This window comes from Salvelinus fontinalis, chromosome 19, assembly GCF_029448725.1.
Source record: "Salvelinus fontinalis isolate EN_2023a chromosome 19, ASM2944872v1, whole genome shotgun sequence".
In the NCBI taxonomy this organism is placed as follows: domain Eukaryota; kingdom Metazoa; phylum Chordata; class Actinopteri; order Salmoniformes; family Salmonidae; genus Salvelinus; species Salvelinus fontinalis.
In genome coordinates this window covers 35,244,605-35,263,874 of record NC_074683.1, presented here as the reverse complement: position 1 = coordinate 35,263,874, position 19,270 = coordinate 35,244,605, and the positions used below count along the sequence as shown (strand labels likewise).

The window sequence follows — 19,270 nt, the reverse complement described above, 5'->3', positions numbered from 1 at the left end:
GTTTCAATATGAGCTAACTGCCTTTGAGGAGCATATAAATGCGCTAACTAACAGGTGCATACCATACCTGTCACATATCATATTAATTCCGTAAAAGACAACCCTGTCCACATCATCGCCTGTCCCACAGCGCGTCCTCAGGCTCTGCAGAGACCACACCTGCCCTCTCCTCTCCTGGGGGAGGCTTCCTTCCTCGTCGTCCATTTTAAACAGCCCCACAGTTCAACAGACACATCAGACAGAGCAGCCCTTGCATATGCCATGAGGCGCTAGTATCTACTCCATACAGTCTCTTTCTCTCTATCTCTCTTCCTTTCTCTGTGCGGCTCTTCCATGAAAAAAGCCATATTTGATATGTGTTTGATATGATCATAAAAATAAATAGACATGTTTCAGGTCTACTGCTGGCTCCAGGTGATCCGCACGCTCTCCTGTCTCTCCTGTCTGCCGCTACCACTGCCTGGATAATGAGAGATGAGGTGGAAGCTACCGGAGGAAAACTGCTCTCTCTGTTCTACCTCTCTCTCTTTTCTCTCTCTCTCTCTCCCTCTGCCTGTGAGCGGTGCAGATCACCTGAGCGAACAACTGGAGGGGAAGGGGGAGGGGGAGGGGAAGTTGGAGTGGAAGGTGGAGGGCAGGTGAGGGGGAGGGGGAGGGGCAGGGGAAGGTGAGGGGGAGGGGAATGAGTAGGTCGGGAAGCGTGGTATGAACACTGTGGAAATGAGGTGGCTGACTTAGCTACTGCAGGCTGGAAGTGGTCCAACATCCATCTAATGATAATCCCAGGCAGACAAGTAGGGATTTTCCACACACAGGGAGGTGGGAAATAAAAGTGTAATATTATTTCTTGAGAATATTACATGGAAATAGCCTACAGTATGATTGATTTGCCATAATACCACAACTACTCTCAGGGAAGTGAAATGTAGATGTTTCCCATACAATAGCTGTTGCATTTCTTATCAGCTGGCAGAGAGGGCAGGAGGCTTTACAAGGTGTGCGTGTGTGTGTGTGTGTGTGTGCGCGTGCGTGCGTGTGTGTGTGTGTGAACGTCAGGGGTGTAACAGCCAGGAGGAAGGGGGTGGTTCCACTGTGCCAGTGACTGCCGTGAGGCAGAAACAGTAGCCTGCCTCTAATTGAATTAAACTCCCATTTATCTAGGGGGTCCTGAGCTGGAATTTATCTAGGGGTTCCTGAGCTGGAATGTATCTAGGGGGTCCTGAGCTGGAATGTATCGAGGGGGTCCTGAGCTGGAATGTATCTAGGGGGTTCTGAGCTGGAATGTATCTAGGGGGTTCTGAGCTGGAATGTATCTAGGAGGTCCTGAGCTGGAATGTATCTAGGAGGTTCTGAGCTGGAATGTATCTAGGAGGTTCTGAGCTGGAATGTATCTAGGGGGTTCTGAGCTGGAATGTATCTAGGGGGTTCTGAGCTGGAATGTATCTAGGGGGTTCTGAGCTGGAATGTATCTAGGGGGTTCTGAGCCGGAATGTATCTAGGGGGTTCTGAGCTGGAATGTATCTAGGGGGTTCTGAGCTGGAATGTATCTAGGGGGTTCTGAGCCGGAATGTATCTAGGGGGTTCTGAGCCGGAATGTATCTAGGGGGTTCTGAGCTGGAATGTATCTAGGGGGTTCTGAGCTGGAATGTATCTAGGGGGTTCTGAGCTGGAATGTATCTAGGGGGTTCTGAGCTGGAATGTATCTAGGGGGTTCTGAGCTGGAATGTATCTAGGGGGTTCTGAGCCGGAATGTATCTAGGGGGTTCTGAGCCGGAATGTATCTAGGGGGTTCTGAGCTGGAATGTATCTAGGGGGTTCTGAGCTGGAATGTATCTAGGGGGTTCTGAGCTGGAATGTATCTAGGGGGTTCTGAGCTGGAATGTATCTAGGGGGTTCTGAGCTGGAATGTATCTAGGGGGTTCTGAGCTGGAATGTATCTAGGGGGTTCTGAGCCGGAATGTATCTAGGGGGTTCTGAGCTGGAATGTATCTAGGGGGTTCTGAGCCGGAATGTATCTAGGAGGTCCTGAGCTGGAATGTATCTAGGAGGTTCTGAGCTGGAATATATCTAGGGGGTTCTGAGCTGGAATATATGTAGGGGGTTCTGAGCTGGAGAGGAGGAGAGAGAACTAAGAAAGAGAGAGCAAGAGAAAGATTTACTCCGGCGCCCAGACGGCCCACCTTTCCCCTTACTCCCTCCCTGCTTTATTCTCTCCCTGCTTTATTCTCTCCCTGCTTTACTCTCTCCCTCCTTTCCTCCCTCCTTCCTTTCCTCCCTCCTTCCTTTCCTCTATTCCTCCCTCCTCTCCTCCCTCCTTCCTTTCCTCCCTCCTTCCTTTCCTCCCTCCCTCCCTCCTTTCCTCCGTCCTTCCTTTCCTCTCTCCCTCCTTTCCGCCCTCCTTCCTCTACTGCTTCATTGCTTTACCCCCTCCCTCCCTCCCTCCTTTCCTCTCTCCTTGCCTCCTTTCCTCTCTCCCGCCCTGGTTTCCTCCCTCCCGTTACGCAGCCACCATCTGTGGCATGCCTGAGCACATGTCAATCCTCTAGATACATGTTCAAGGCCCCTACCGGCCCCCTACCAGCTCCCTACTGGCTCCCTACCGGATCCGTACCGGCCCCCTACCAGCTCCCTACCGGATCCGTACCGGATCCCTACCAGATCCCTACCCGCCCCCTACCAGCTCCCTACTGGCTCCCTACCGGCCCCCTACCAGCTCCCTACTGGCTCCCTACCAGCTCCCTACTGGCTCCCTACCGGCCCCCTACCAGCTCCCTACTGGCTCCCTACCAGCTCCCTACCGGCTCCCTACCGGATCCCTACCCGCCCCCTACCAGCTCCCTACCGGATCCCTACCGGCTCCCTACCAGCTCCCTACTGGCTCCCTACCGGATCCCTACCGGATCCCTACCCGCCCCCTACCAGCTCCCTACCGGATCCCTACCCGCCCCCTCACACACACTTACACAAACAGTTTTAGACATGCATAGCGTACACACAAAAAGCCAAATAGTCTTCCTTTGGATAGCCTATTCACAAGACTGGAGGAAGTTAAAGATAGAAAACTCTCAAAATGGTTCCTTCACATGGTGGCTGAAGGAAAGCCAAAGCCTTTAGAAACAAAGGCCAAATCAGACAGAAGGGTGATGTCCTCACATGGAAAGGATTACAAGAAAAATACAAAGGAGTGACTGATGATCAACCCACATGAGCAGATGAAAGAGAAAATAAGAGGCTATGAGTACAGAGGGAGGATTTAGTTTGATCATTCTGTAGAGTCATGAACTACTGTAGATAGATATGTGTTCCTGTTTGGAGTGAATACGGGTCAATTAGTATGCAAATGTAGGAGCAGTTGTGCAGCAGTCAGCCGCCTCCTGTGTGATTCTATCTGGCCGGTCCGTCTCTAGCTGTATAGAACTGTTACAGAACCACAAACACACACAAACACATCACAGGCTTTTCTCAGAACAAACAATGCTACCGGTTACAAACCTGGACTGAAACTAATGCCCTATGAAAGGCAGCCATTCTGAACATACACTTTACACCGTTGGGTCTTTAAATAATTCCTTTGTTCTGTAATAAACTGCCAAAATAACTGCCACGATCAATTTAGGCTTTTCATTTACTCTGTGATGTTGACCTGAATACACTTAACTAGATGGATTTTGCTCTTGGCTGCAGGTTAGCCATCGAATTCACGCTAATGCTATTTTTAGGACGACAATGAGGTGCTCCATATTTTGCATTGATTTCAGAGGAATAACAAACCCAATAGGAAAAATTATCCTTGTTTTGAGTGCATCTATATATTAAATCGAGCCCAGACTCTCTCTATATCTATGAATCTCTCGCTCACTATATATATATATATATATATATATATATATATATATATATATACTGTATATATAAATATATATACAGTACCAGTCAAAAGTTTGGACACACCTACTCAATCCAGGGTTTTTCTTTATGTTTACTCTTTCCTACATTGTAGAATAATAGTGAAGACATCAAAACTATAAAATTACACAAATGGAATCATGTCGTAACCGAAAAAGTGTTAAACAAATCAAAAATATATTTTTAAAAGTAGCCACCCTTTGCCTTGATGACAGCTTTGCACACTCTTGGCATTCTCTCAACCAGCTTAATGAGGTAGTCACCTGGAATGCATTTCAATTAAAAGGTGTTCCTTGTTAAAAGTTAATTTGTGGAATTCCTGTCCTTCATGCAATTGATCCAATCAGTTGTGTTGTGACAAGGTAGGGGTGGTATACAGAAGATAGCTACTTGGTAAAAGACCAAGTCCATATTATGGCAAGAACAAGAACTTTGAACGTTTCTTCAAGTAAAGTAACAAAAAACATCAAGCGCTACTGTAAGGTTCTGTATTTATTTTCTTAGTCAACTTTGTGTTCTGTTTCGTTGTGTTCTTGAACGTAGCCTTGTTTCTTTGTGTTTTTGAACGTAGCCCTGTCTTTCATTTTTGTTCAATGTTTTCACCTGTTTTAGTTACTCACTTGTTGTTTGTTTTGACTCTACTAAGCCTTTTCCTAGCTCGTTTGTGAGAACCAGCTATAGCCTTCAGTCCTCGTTTTGATTCACCTGCCTGCTTGACTACCTGTGTATGACCATTGCCTGCCTGTGAGCACGATTCCTGCCTTCTGAGAAGGCGAAATAAACACGTGCCGCGCTCTGCACCTGAATCTACACCTTTTTCTCTCTGAGTATTCATTATAGCTATGATGAAACTGGCTCTCATGAGGACCACCACAGGACATGAAGACCCAGAGTTACCTCTGCTGCAGAGGATAAGTTCATTAGAGTTAACTGCATCTCAGATTGCAGCCCAAATAAATGCTTCACAGAGTTCAAGTAACAGACATATCTCAACATCAACTGTTCAGAGGAGAATGTGTGAATCACGCCTTCATGGTCAAACTGCTGCAAAAAAATTATTACTTAAGTACACCAATAAAAAGAAGAGACTTGCTTGGGCAAAGAAACATGAGCAATGGATATTAGACCAGTGGAAATCTGTCCTTTGGTCTGTTGAGTCCAATTTTGAGATTGTTGGTTCCAACCACGGTGTCTTTGTGAGATGCAGAGTAGGTGAACGGATGATCTCCGCATATGCGGTTCCCACCGTGAAGCAAGGAGGAGGAGGTGTGATGGTGTGGTGGTGCTTTGCTGGTGACACTGTCTGTCATTTATTTAGAATTCAAGGCACACTGACCCAGCATGGCTACCATCGCATTCTGCAGGGATACGCCATCCCACCTGGTTTGCGCTTAGTTGGACTATTATTTGTTCTTCAACAGGACAATGACACAAAACACACCTCCAGCCTGTGTAAGTGCTATTTGACCAATAAGGAGAGTGATGGAGTGCTGCTTCAGATGACCTGGCCTCCACAATCACCCAACCTCAACCCAATTGAGATGGTCTGGGATGAGTTGGACCGCAGAGTGAAGAAAAAGCAGCCAACAAATGCTCAGCATATGTGGGAACTCCTTCAAGACTGTTGAAAAAGCATTATTCATGAAGCTGGTTGAGAGAATGCAAAGAGTATGAAAAGCTGTCATCAAGGAAAAGGGTGGCTACTTTGAAGAATCTAATATACACTGCTCAAAAAAATAAAGGGAACACTTAAACAACACAATGTAACTCCAAGTCAATCACACTTCTGTGAATTTCAAACTGTCCACTTAGGAAGCAACACTGATTGACAATAAATGTCACATGCTGTTGTGCAAATGGAATAGACAAAATGTGGAAATTATAGGTAATTAGCAAGACACCCCCAAAAAAGGAGTGATTCTGCAGGTGGTGACCACAGACCACTTCTCAGTTCGTATGCTTCCTGGCTGATGTTTTGGTCACTTTTGAATGCTGGCGGTGCTCTCACTCTAGTGGTAGCATGAGACGGAGTCTACAACCCACACACAGTGGCTCAGGTAGTGCAGTTCATCCAGGATGGCACATCAATGCGAGCTGTGGCAAAAAGGTTTGCTGTGTCTGTCAGCGTAGTATCCAGAGTATGGAGGCGCTACCAGGAGACAGGCCAGTACATCAGGAGACGTGGAGGAGGCCGTAGGATGGCAACAACCCAGCAGCAGGACCGCTACCTCCGCCTTTGTGCAAGGAGGTGCACTGCCAGAGCCCTGCAAAATGACCTCCAGCAGGCCACAAATGTGCATCCCCTCAAGGTACAAAACAAGAAAGCAAGCGTCCCTTCTGTCCCCTAACCCCCTAGCAATCCCCAAAGGCTCTGTGGCCTATGAACTCTCTGAGTGGCTACATCCACTAGGCTACATCCACTAGGCTACATCCACTAGGCTCCATCCACTAGGCTCCATCCACTAGGCTACATCCACTAGGCTACATCCACTAGGCCACATCCACTAGGCCACATCCACTAGGCTCCATCCACTAGGCCACATCCACTAGGCTACATCCACTAGGCTCCATCCACTAGGCTACATCCACTAGGCTACATCCACTAGGCTACATCCACTAGGCCACATCCACTAGGCTACATCCACTAGGCTACATCCACTAGGCCACATCCACTAGGCCATATCCACTAGGCTACATCCACTAGGCTACATCCACTAGGCTCCATCCACTAGGCTCCATCCACTAGGCTACATCCACTAGGCTACATCCACTAGGCTACATCCACTAGGCTCCATCCACTAGGCTACATCCACTAGGCTCCATCCACTAGGCTACATCCACTAGGCTCCATCCACCAGGGCACATCCAATTGGCTACATCCACTAGGCTACATCCACTAGGCTACATCCACTAGGCCACATCCACTAGGCTACATCCACTAGGCCACATCCACTAGGCTCCATCCACTAGGCTACATCCCCTAGGCTACATCCACTAGGCTACATCCACTAGGCCACATCCACTAGGCTACATCCACTAGGCTCCATCCACTAGGCTCCATCCACCAGGGCACATCCAATAGGCTACATCCACTAGGCTACATCCACTAGGCTACATCCACTAGGCCACATCCACTAGGCTACATCCACTAGGCCACATCCACTAGGCTCCATCCACTAGGCTACATCCCCTAGGCTACATCCACTAGGCTACATCCACTAGGCCACATCCACTAGGCTACATCCACTAGGGCACATCCACTAGGCTACATCCACTAGGCTACATCCACAAGGCCACTACCACTAGGCTACATCCACTAGGCTACATCCACTAGGCCACATCCCCTAGGCTACATCCACTAGGCCACATCCACCAGGCTACATCCACTTGGCTACATCCACGAGGCCATATCCACTAGGCTACATCCACTAGGCCACATCCACTAGGCTACATCCACTAGGCTACATCCACTAGGCCACATCCACTAGGCCACATCCACTAGGCTACATCCACTAGGCTACATCCACTAGGCCACATCCACTAGGCTACATCCACTAGGCTACATCCACTAGTCTACATCCACTAGGCTACATCCACTAGGCCACATCCACTAGGCCACATCCACTAGGCCACATCCACTAGGCTACATCCACTAGGCTACATCCACTAGGCCACATCCACTAGGCCCCATCCACTAGGCCACATCCACTAGGGCACATCCACTAGGCTACATCCACTAGGCCACATCCACTAGGCTACATCCACTAGGCCACATCCACTAGGCTACATCCACTAGGCTCCATCCACTAGGCCACATCCACTAGGGCACATCCACTAGGCCACACCCACTAGGCTACATCCACTAGGGCACATCCACTAGGCTACATCCACTAGGCCACATCCACTAGCCCACATCCACTAGGCCACATCCACTAGGCTACATCCACTAGGCTACATCCACTAGGTTACATCCACTAGGCCACATCCACTAGGCCATATCCACTTGGCCACATCCACTAGGCTACATCCACTAGGCCACATCCACTAGGCTACATCCACTAGGCTACATCCACTAGGTTACATCCACTAGGGCACATCCACTAGGCCATATCCACTAGGCCACATCCACTAGGCTACATCCACTAGACTACATCCACTAGGCCACATCCACTAGGCCACATCCACTAGGCCACATCCACTAGGCTACATCCACTAGGCCACATCCACTAGGCTACATCCACTAGGCTACATCCACTAGGCCACATCCACTAGGCTACATCCACTAGGCCACATCCACTAGGCTACATCCACTAGGCTACATCCACTAGGCCACATCCACTAGGCTACATCCACTAGGCCACATCCACTAGGGCACATCCACTAGGCCACATCCACTAGGCTACATCCACTAGGCTACATCCACTAGGCCACATCCACTAGGCCACATCCACTAGGCCACATCCACTAGGCTACATCCACTAGGCTACATCCACTAGGCCACATCCACTAGACTACATCCACTAGGCTACACCCACTAGGCTACATCCACCAGGCCACATCCACTAGGCTACATCCACGAGGCTACATCCACTAGGCTACATCCACTAGGCCACATCCACTAGGCTACATCCACTAGGCTACATCCACTAGTCCACATCCACTAGGCCACATCCACTAGGCCACATCCACTAGGCTACATCCACTAGGCTACATCCACCAGGCCACATCCACTAGGCTACATCCACTAGGCTACATCCACTAGGCCACATCCACTAGGCTCCATCCACTAGGCCACATCCACTAGGGCACATCCACTATTTTACATCCACTAGGCCACATCCACTAGGCAACATCCACTAGGGCACATCCACTAGGCCACATCCACTAGGCCATATCCACTTGGCCACATCCACTAGGCAACATCCACTAGGCTACATCCACTAGACTACATCCACTAGGCCCAACACTGTAAAGTTATCTGTCAGTTAACCTGGCCAGGATATCTATTGTCAAAGAGATACAACAGCTCACATCTATAACAAAAGGGATTTAGGGCATCTGTGAATGTCTTTTAGTCAGGGGCTGAATGAGTGTGTGTGAGTTCTTAGGATACCTGGAAAGGTGATAATTAGAGCAAGTGGATAATTAGGCTACAGCTTACGCCACTCAAATAGGGATCTGGCTTGCACGCTGCTAAGCTATGGAATCCCCTTGTACCCTAAACACACACACACACACACACACACACACACACACACACACACACACACACACACACACACACACACACACACACACACACACACACACACACACACACACACACACACACACACACACACACACAAGCCATTAACAATGCTCTAGGACGGACGATTATGAGCTTAGCTCCAGTGCATATTTGAAGCACCATTGTTCCTGCCACTTTCTCTGGGAAACCATGAAGACTATAAAAACTAGCCTTTTCCACTTGGGGGTTCCTCAGGGGAGAGAGCCGCGGATCAAACTATCATCCCAGATAGAAGTCGTATCAACTCCGCCGACCCCGTAACTCAGGCATCATCATGAGCATGGCTACAGACTCGAGACCAAGGTGGGGGTTGGGGTGTGTTGTGGAATCACAGGACAGGGACATGCATTAACTACGACCTCTTCTGCTCTAATGTGAAGACATAAAGTAGTTTGTTGAGCACTAGGAATCACTGAACATTCAGAAATACACTATAGAATGAACAGCGTGGCGGGGGACTTTTAGGGCTTGTCAACTACTGTGTATTTCTTATGAAAGTCAAAGATGACCTGGCTCTGCTGGAAGCCTAACCTTGTGGAGATGTCTGGGCACGCTAAACCTGATAATTTCTCAACTATGCAGACGGAGAATCTAAGAATGGAGAAAATCTCTGCGGGCTTCAGGAGAGAGCAGGGCAGTAGCGATGCCGTTGGCTTCCATCGCCAGCCAACCTGTTGGCAGCTAGAGCTATCATTATGGCTGCCATACCCAGCCTTTCCCCGATGCGGTCCACCATTTTGAAAACAAAAAGGAGAGTCGCTCTGTAATTCAACCTGACTGGTTCTGTTTTCTTCAAATTCAACAGCCTGTGAACAGTCTTTCTGGGAATGGGGAGGTTTTGGGGTGCTGCTCTCAACTTCAAACATGCAACAACAACAAAAATGTCTCAGAGCTCCCTATTAAAAGTGAGACCATGGCCGTGCTTTATCTTGTAGGTGGCTCCTTATTTCTGAGGAGAGCCCCTTTGAGTAACACTATACCTCACCAGGGTTTAGAGAGACTGACCGGCGCTGGTGGTCCTTTACAGTCTGACAAAGGCAACAAATTAGCCCCTCGCAGGAATAGGAGTGTTAAAACATCAGAGAGGAAAGAGAGAGAAAGAGAAGTGTATTTATTTTGCCACACTGTTTTGTTATTTTCTGTTATGATCTATTTCTTGTACAGCCTAGTTTCACCCTGGTGTGTTTAGGTCTCTATGTGTGTGTTCTTGTCAGCCCTGCTGCCTGTGTGCAAGGTGTGAAAACGTGAGTTCCTCTTTGAACATGTCACGGGACGACTGCTATGTAGCACAAAATACTTCTGAGGGGAGCTTAATCAGGTTTTGGCACCTTGAGCTGGGCTGGCTGTTCTAGAGGGAGCATTAACTGTGGTGCCCCTCGCCCCTTTGCTTCCTACCACCCCAACCAGCTAACACAATGCCCCTCACAATACATCAAACATTGAGGAGTAAAAAAACAACAACAACAAAACAACTGTTTTCAGAGTCAAGAATATGGTATTAGATATTACATAGTAATTATTCAATCTTACTGTAATGTGCTTTTAATGTGATATGATGTCATTAGTTAATGAAGCCACATGTTTTAAAGTTCATATCAGTTCTGTATGCATATGCCACGTAACAGTTCCAACAGCCAGTCCTCTCACCTCAAGGAGCCAGTAACATTTCTGCAACGGTGAGTCCCTGAGTCACTGCTGTTTCCCTGATAAGAGTCTCTGAGATGGATATCAAATGTGCACGGTGTGGGTGTGTGTTTGTTTCAAGTCACACGCACAAGTACAGTGAAATGTCTTTCTGTCAAGCTCTACACCCAACAATGCAGTAAACAATGCAGTGTTAAAAACATAAAGTCGAACAAAAACAAGAAACAAGAAATAAGAACACGAGTAAGAAGCTACATACAAGGTCAGTTCCAGGGTCAGTAGCTATATACAAGGTCAGTTCCAGGGTTAGTAGCTATATACAAGGTCAGTTCCAGGGTCAGTAGCTATATACAAGGTCAGTTCCAGGGTTAGTAGCTATATACAAGGTCAGTTCCAGGGTCAGTAGCTATATACAAGGTCAGTTCCAGGGTCAGTAGCTATATACAAGGTCAATTCCAGGGTCAGTAGCTATATACAAGGTCAGTTCCAGGGTCAGTAGCTATATACAAGGTCAGTTCCAGGGTCAGTAGCTATATACAAGGTCAGTTCCAGGGTTAGTAGCTATATACAAGGTCAGTTCCAGGGTCAGTAGCTATATACAAGGTCAGTTCCAGGGTCAGTAGCTATATACAAGGTCAATTCCAGGGTCAGTAGCTATATACAACGTCAGTTCCAGGGTCAGTAGCTATATACAAGGTCAGTTCCAGGGTCAGTAGCTATATACAAGGTCAGTTCCAGGGTCAGTAGCTATATACAAGGTCAGTTCCAGGGTCAGTAGCTATATACAAGGTCAGTTCCAGGGTCAGTAGCTATATACAAGGTCAGTTCCAGGGTCAGTAGCTATATACAAGGTCAGTTCCAGGGTCAGTAGCTATATACAGGGTCAGTTCCAGGGTCAGTAGCTATATACAAGGTCAGTTCCAGGGTCAGTAGCTATATACAGGGTCAGTTGCAGGGTTTGTAGCTATATACAGGGTCAATTCCAGGGTCAGTAGCTATATACAGGGTCAGTTCCAGGGGCAGTAGCTATATACAGGGTCAGTTCCAGGGGCAGTAGCTATATACAGGGCCAGTTCCAGGGGCAGTAGCTATATACAGGGACAGTTCCAGGGTCAGTAGCTATATACAGGGCCAGTTCCAGGGGCAGTAGCTATATACAGGGACAGTTCCAGGGTCAGTAGCTATATACAGGGACAGTTCCAGGGTCAGTAGCTATATACAGGGTCAGTTCCAGGGACAGTAGCTATATACAGGGTCAGTTCCAGGTGCAGTAGCTATATACAGGGTCAGTTCCAGGGACAGTAGCTATATACAGGGTCAGTTCCAGGGGCAGTAGCTATATACAGGGTCAGTTCCAGGGGCAGTAGCTATATACAGGGTCAATTCTCTGGTCAGTAGCTATATACAGGGTCAGTTCAAAGGTCAGTTGCCAATACCATATTTACAACGTGCATGGATACTGGAGTGGTAGGGGTAGATATGTATAGGGGTAAGGTGACTAGGCATCAGGATATATGTGAAACAGGGTAGCTCGTTGTATGATCGTTATATATATGATCGTTGTATGTGAGTGTGTGTGTGTGTGTGTGTGTGTGTGTGTGTGTGTGTGTGTGTGTGTGTGTGTGTGTGTGTGTGTGTGTGTGTGTGTGTGTGTGTGTGTGTGTGTGTGTGTGTGTGTGTGTGTGTGTGTGTATTGGAGTGTCAGTGTGTGTGAGTGTTTAGAGTCCTGTGAGTGCATAGAGACAGTGCAAAAATAAAATACAACTCAGATACTCCATGTACTGTAGCCATTTGGTTAACTATTTATAGTCACATGGCTTGAAAATATAAGCTTTTCAGGAGTCTGTTGGTGTCAGACTTGATTCACAGGTACTGCGTGGAATCAGAGAGAACAGTCAATTGCTTGGGAGGTTGGAGTCTAACGATTTTGCAGGTTTTCCTTTCACACCGTCTGGTATGGAGGTCCTGGATGGCAGGGAGCTCGGCCTCAGTGATGAACTGGGCTGTCCGCACCTCCCTCTGTAGCGCCATGTGATCGAGGGTTGCCATACCAAGCGGTGATGCTGCCAGTCAAGATGCTCTCAATGGTGTAGCTGTAGAACGTTTTAAGGATCTGAGGGCCCATGACAAATCTTTTCAGCCTCCTGAGGAGGAAGACTGCGTGCGTGTGGACCATTTTAAGGTCTTAGTGATTTGGACACCGAGGGACTTGAAGCTCTCGATCCACTCCACTGCAGTCCCATCAATCAGCTCCTTGGTCTTACTGACGTTGAGGGAGAGGTCTCGACACCACACTGCCAGGTCACTGACCTCCTCCCTATAGACTGTCTCATCATTGTCGGTGATCAGGACTACCACCGTCATGTCGTCAGCCAGCTTGATGATGGTGTTGGAATTGTTTAAAAAAAAATGTATTTACCTTTATTTAACTAGACAAGTCAGTTAAGAACAAAATATTATTCACAATGACGGAGTACCCTGGACAAACCCTAACCCGGACAACACTGGGCCAATTGTGCGGTGCCCTATGGGACTCCCAATCACGGCCGGTTGTGATACAGACCGAAATTGAACCAGTGTCTGTAGTAATGCCTCTAGCACTGAGATGCAGTGCCTTATACTGCTGCGTAACTCAGGAGCCCTGAAGTCATGGGTGAACAGGGAGTACAGGAGGGGACTAAGCACACACCCCTGTGGGGCCCCTGTGTTGAGGGTCAGCGTTGTGGAGTTATTGTTGCCTACTCTCACCACCTGGAGTCGGCCTGTCAGGAAGTCCAGGATCCAGTTGCAGAGGGAGGTCTTACATTTACATTTTAGTCATTTAGCAGACGTTCTTATAAAGAGCAATTTACAGGAGCAAATAGGTTTAAGTGCCTTGCTCAAGGGCACATCGACATATTTTCTCGGAGATTCAAACCTGCAACATGTCGTTTACTGGCCCAATGCTCTTAACCGCTAGGCTACCTGCCACAGAGGGTCAGGCCCAGGGTCCTAAGCTTTGTGACGAGTTTGGAGGGGACAGTGGTGTTGAACTCTGTAGTCAATGAACAGCATTTTCACATACTGTAGATATTACTCTTATCTAGATGTGTGAGGGCAGTATGGAGTGCAATTGAGATTGTGCGATCTATTAGGGCAGTATGCAAATTGGAGTGGGTCTAGGGTGTCTGAGATGATGGAGTTGATGTGTGCCATAACCAGCCCAAATCACTTCATTATTACAGATGTGTGCTACAGGACGGTAGTCAATGTGGCATGAAGCCTTAAGAGTTCTTGGGAACAGGAATGGTGGTAGTCAGCTTAAGACATGCTGATTACAGACTGGGATAAGGAGAGTTTGAAAATGAATGTGAATATGCCTGCCAGCTGTTCTGAGCATACTCTGAGAACGCGCACTGGAATATGGTCCAGCCCTTCGATCCTGCGATTGTTGACATGATTAAAGACCTTACTCACGTCTGCCTCGGAGAGCGAAATCCCCCAGTCGTCTGGGTCGGTGACAGCCCTCACGCACGGTGTTGTTATTGTCGAAGCGTGCATAAAATGCATTAAGTTCGTCAGGTAGAGAGGCATCGTTGGACAGATCATGGCTGGGTCTTCCTTTGTTATCCGTAATGGACTGTAGCCCTTGCCAAATGTGGTGGGCCGCGGAGCATGTGGAGTATATTGTATTGTCCTTTTGCTCATTTGATGACTCTGCGGAGGTCATAGCTAGACTTATTGTACTTGTTCCTGTCCTCAGCCGTATCCTCAGGGTTGTCTGCGATAGCCCTGTGTGCGGGAGGTAGCCTGTCCTTTATCTTCGTGCCAACCTCAGTGTTAATCCAGGGCTTTTGATTGGGGAAGCAGCGAACCTTTACTGTTGGGACAACATCCTAATTAAGCCGGTGACAGAGGTGGTTCCCTTGTGATGACATCGGCAGAGTCTCGGAACATATTACAATCAGCGCTAGCGACGCAATCCTGTAGCACAATCTCTGATTCTGATTATAATTTCTCAATGGAGAGGTCACTTCCTGTTTGAGCTTCTGTTTGTAAACAGGAAGCAGGAACGTGGATTCATGATCTGTTTTGCCCGAATAGAGGACGAGGGAGGGCCTTGTATGCTTGCTTGTGAATAAAGTGAGTGGTCTAGGACTTTATTGCCCCTAGTGGCGAAGGAGATGTGTTGACTGAAGTTGGGCGTCACGTGTCTTAATTAATGACCCAAAATTTAAATCGCCGGCAACAAGAAAAGCGGCCTCCGGGTGCAAATTTTCCTGCTTGTTTATAGCCTTGTACAGTTTGTTATTAAGTGCCAGTTTGCTGTGTGTGTGCGTATGGGTGGGTGTAAGTGGGTGAGTGAGTGTGCCCTTCAGCTATTTTTTTAAGGGATTTTACAGTCATGCTAGGACCTCCGTTCCTAGCTACCCAGACTCCTTGTTCCGGCCAAACGCTAGGCCACACCCACGGATGTTAGTTTCTTCTCAACAATGACTCTGGATCTGAGTACCTCCCAGACCCTTCACCGAATGCGAACACATTCAGGCCGTCTGATTGGTCCAGAAACCGATGGGTTCGGCGAGAGCCAAAACATACGTGGGCAAAGCAGGGTTTGAAAATTGGCTTTGATACACTGATTGTTTAGAGGCGATCCAATCACCGATGACTTTGTTTTGTACAAAGCCCCCTTCACCACAAACAACAATGACGTCAGTCTCACACTAAAGTATGTAGCGAACGACAGAGCAGTCGGAATCATTTAGTGTGAGTCATCAGGCAAAGGAACTGCAGTTTGTGTATTTGTGCGTTTGCATGTCTATGTATGTGCATCTGTGTGTGTGTGAATGTGAAAACGAGAGATAGAACAAGTAATAAATAAATATGTAATTGAGCTTACCAAACCACAGAGAAGGTAAAAACTTCCCTTTGGAACTTCTGAACATGTGCTACATACAGTTGAAGCACAATGCATCTACGCATTCAATCAATCATCGACTAATGGAAAGAGAGGTTGGAAAGAGCTACATAGCCTCACCACGCTGGAATCTAGGTTGCCTAAGAGAAGACTGACTTAACTCAAGTTGAACTGAATAATGTATGTTTCAGGCTTTACAGGCAGCCCACCAGCCTCTCTGGAGGGACAGGGAAGGAGGCCTACTTCCAAAATGTCTGAATTATTCATCTTCCCAGGTGGAACTAGACTTAATCCTTGTTTCAATCATTTTTACAAAAGGAAGCAAAGGTTTTAATTTCAAATCCCTTTGATGAATACACCCGCCTTCCCCTTCCAAAAAGTAAAATTACAAATACAAAACAAGATCCATACAAGAATCAGCTCTTCAAAATGAAACTATGGAGCTGTTATAAAGTTCCCAAATTAAAGTTCCCAAAATAAATTTACTCAAGCATTTCACACCAAATCATTCAAGATTACAAGTGTAAAAAAATATGTATCTTAATGTTACCCTCAGAGTAGCGGCAAAAGACTAAGTGGATAGTTTTCCGACCTCTTCATTTTATACGTCTGTGTCTGCCTGTTTGGCTCCTAGGCGTCTCTCTTTATTGGCCCCTGTAGAATCATAATCGTCCGCTGGACCTAAATATGAAACATAATCTTGTTTGTAGATGATCTTATTTGTGAACCTTGGCTGATAGACATCTCCCTCAGGTGAGCCGAGTTTTATTCAGCACTCTTTAGTGGATTAGCACAGAGCTTTTTAGCAGGACGTTGAGGGTGGGTAGGGAAGGATTAGAGGACCCTAGAGAATGTTATTAGGTTTTTATTTTAGTTATTTTAGTATGGTGGGAGTGGAACAAGAGAGAGAAGAGGAGGAGGGATGGTGGGAAGGGTCATGATGATTTCAAAATCAACATGACCCTTTCAGTTTTCGAAGCAAACAAAAAAAATACAATTTCTGTTTCAGGTCTTCATAAGGCTGTTTGAGATGTAAAATAACTCAGCTACATGAGACCTTTATGACACGCAAAAAAACGAAATCCCTCGTACACAGTGCCATAACAGGAATCATCTGTTTAGTAATAAGGGGAAGGAGAATAATAAGAGGCACTGTGAAGATAGTGTATGTGTCCCAAATGGGACCATTTGTCCCATAGGGCTCTGGTCAAACGGAGTGCACTATATAGGGAACAGGGTGCCATTTCGGATGCAAACAGTATAAGGGATTTGAGGCGGGGTTACAGATGACTTGTATGACAGCATTTGCAATTATCCGGGCATGAATCATGACAAAGATAATACATGCACCCTGCCTAATGAATATTCTAGATTGGCCACTCCCTGATCCTAACGAGGGATCAGGCCTTTAATTACCACTGATGGCTTCAACTTCATCATCACACACTGCAACACGGGAGCGTACCCACAAGGGTGCTCGCTCACACACAAACGGGCACACACACACACACACACACACACACACACACACACACACACACACACACACACACACACACACACACACACACACACACACACACACACACACACACACACACACACACACACACTGTGTATTGCTTCACATTCGACACGATAGTTCCTCTCCCTGTCGACCAGAAAAACACCACATTTGGCATGTTGCGAAGCTGGTACATTTCCTGGAAAACACAGTTTGGAGTAATGAAACTGCTGCTTTTGCTGAGGGGGTCAGTCTGGCCAAACACTGCTCAAGCTTTACATGGTGGCATGACTACAGAGCAGGCCAAGGCAGCAGTCATACTTTCTGATCAGCAGTCAGACTTTCTGATCAGCAGTCATACTTTCTGATCAGCAGTCATACTTTCTGATCAGCAGTCATACTTTCTGATCAGCAGTCATACTTTCTGATCAGCAGTCATACTTTCTGATCAGCAGTCAGACTTTCTGATCAGCAGTCAGACTTTCTGATCAGCAGTCATACTTTCTGATCAGCAGTCAGACTTTCTGATCAGCAGTCATACTTTCTGATCAGCAGTCAGACTTTCCGACACCCTTCACTCACATAGGATGAAACAGTAGGTGCTTCAAGGCCTACTGTAAAGGGTGATTCATTATAACATCTCAAAGCTTCAAAAGGTTCGACCATGAAAAGTGCACAGAAATAAATACACTTGTTTTCTTTTCAGGTAAATTGTCAAGCTTGAAAGTGAGTTTGTATCTTGGCAGCCAGTCGTTTGACCCTCTGACACACACACACACACACACACACACACACACACACACACACACACACACACACACACACACGAGGGTATGTGGGTATGTTTTTCAGGGACTGAGAGGCTAGTCAGGATTGAGGAAAAGATGAAAGAAGCAAAGTACAGAGAGATCCTTGATGAAAACCTGCTCCAGAGAGCTCAGGACCTCAGACTACGGCGAATGTTCACCGTTTGACAGTACAACAACCCGAAGCACACAGCCAAGACAATGCAGGAGTGGCTTTGGGACAAGTCTCTGAATGTCCTTGAGTGGCCCAGCCAGAGTCCAGACTTGAACTTGATCGAACATCTCCGGAGAGACATGAAAATAGCTGTGCAGCAACACTACCCATCCAACTGGAAACTCCCCAAATACAGGTGTGGCAAGCTTGTAGCATCATACCCAAGAAGACTCGAGGTTGTAATCACTGCCAAAGGCGCTTCAACAAAGTACTGAGTAAAGGGTCTAAACACTTATATAAATGTCATATTTCATTTTTTTTCTTTTTATGAATTTGCAAAAATGATGAGTATGACACCATAGAAATAACATTTACTGAACACGTCAATAAGCCTCAAAGAGATAGACAGTCTGATACTAAACCCTGCTCTCCCCTTCTTTGTGACAGTAATAACCGGTAAATAAGGATGAAGGATAAACAGGAAATGAGGTACACGCTGTCTGTCAATTCTAATGGATGTGGCCTGTCCTAGATCAGAGCACTTTGCCCTGCGGTGCCACCTTTGGAGTGACAGATGTGTGCATCCTCCATGTGACCTGGGAAAACGACCCCTTACTGTCACCGACCTCCGGGCCCAGTGTGGGTAATTTGTCCCCTGTTCCCATTCTACACCGTCGATGTCGCTAGCCGGGCTGAGGTGAGGGGAACTGACAAGCGTTCAGTCCCCAAGGCACAACTTTCCAGTCAAGTGGATCGGAAGGCTGGGGGATAAAACAAATCAAATAAATGACTTATGAATTGCCCCCCACTACCACTCCCAAACAATGTAGACTTATCCTGCTGGCTCTCCATCGCTCTCTCTCTCACAGCAAGCATCCAAATGTATTTTATTACCCTGATAGCATTTGACCTTAAAAATCATGTTTTGACATAAGGGTGCTAATATAATGACATGGTTAAGCACTGGAATTACTACTGAACAGTAACCTAAGCAGAACATTTCACCTAACCTACACTTCCATTCTTTCAACTCCCCTTCCAACTCCCCTGTGCAATGTCCTCTGATTGT

General features: G+C 47.0%; 1 protein-coding gene across 4 annotated transcripts in view; it reads right to left on the bottom strand.

The window, feature by feature from the left end:
• Positions 1-19,270, bottom strand: part of LOC129816666 (zinc finger E-box-binding homeobox 2-like) — a 78,300-nt gene that overhangs the window by 21,600 nt on the left and 37,430 nt on the right. The window contains exon 1 of one of the 4 annotated variants that reach the window (XM_055871425.1): positions 68-473. The exons of the other annotated variants lie outside the window; for them this stretch is intronic. The gene's annotated coding sequence lies outside the window, so the exon portion shown is untranslated. Of the gene's footprint in view, positions 1-67; positions 474-19,270 lie in introns of those variants that run through there. 4 annotated transcript variants of the gene reach the window in all.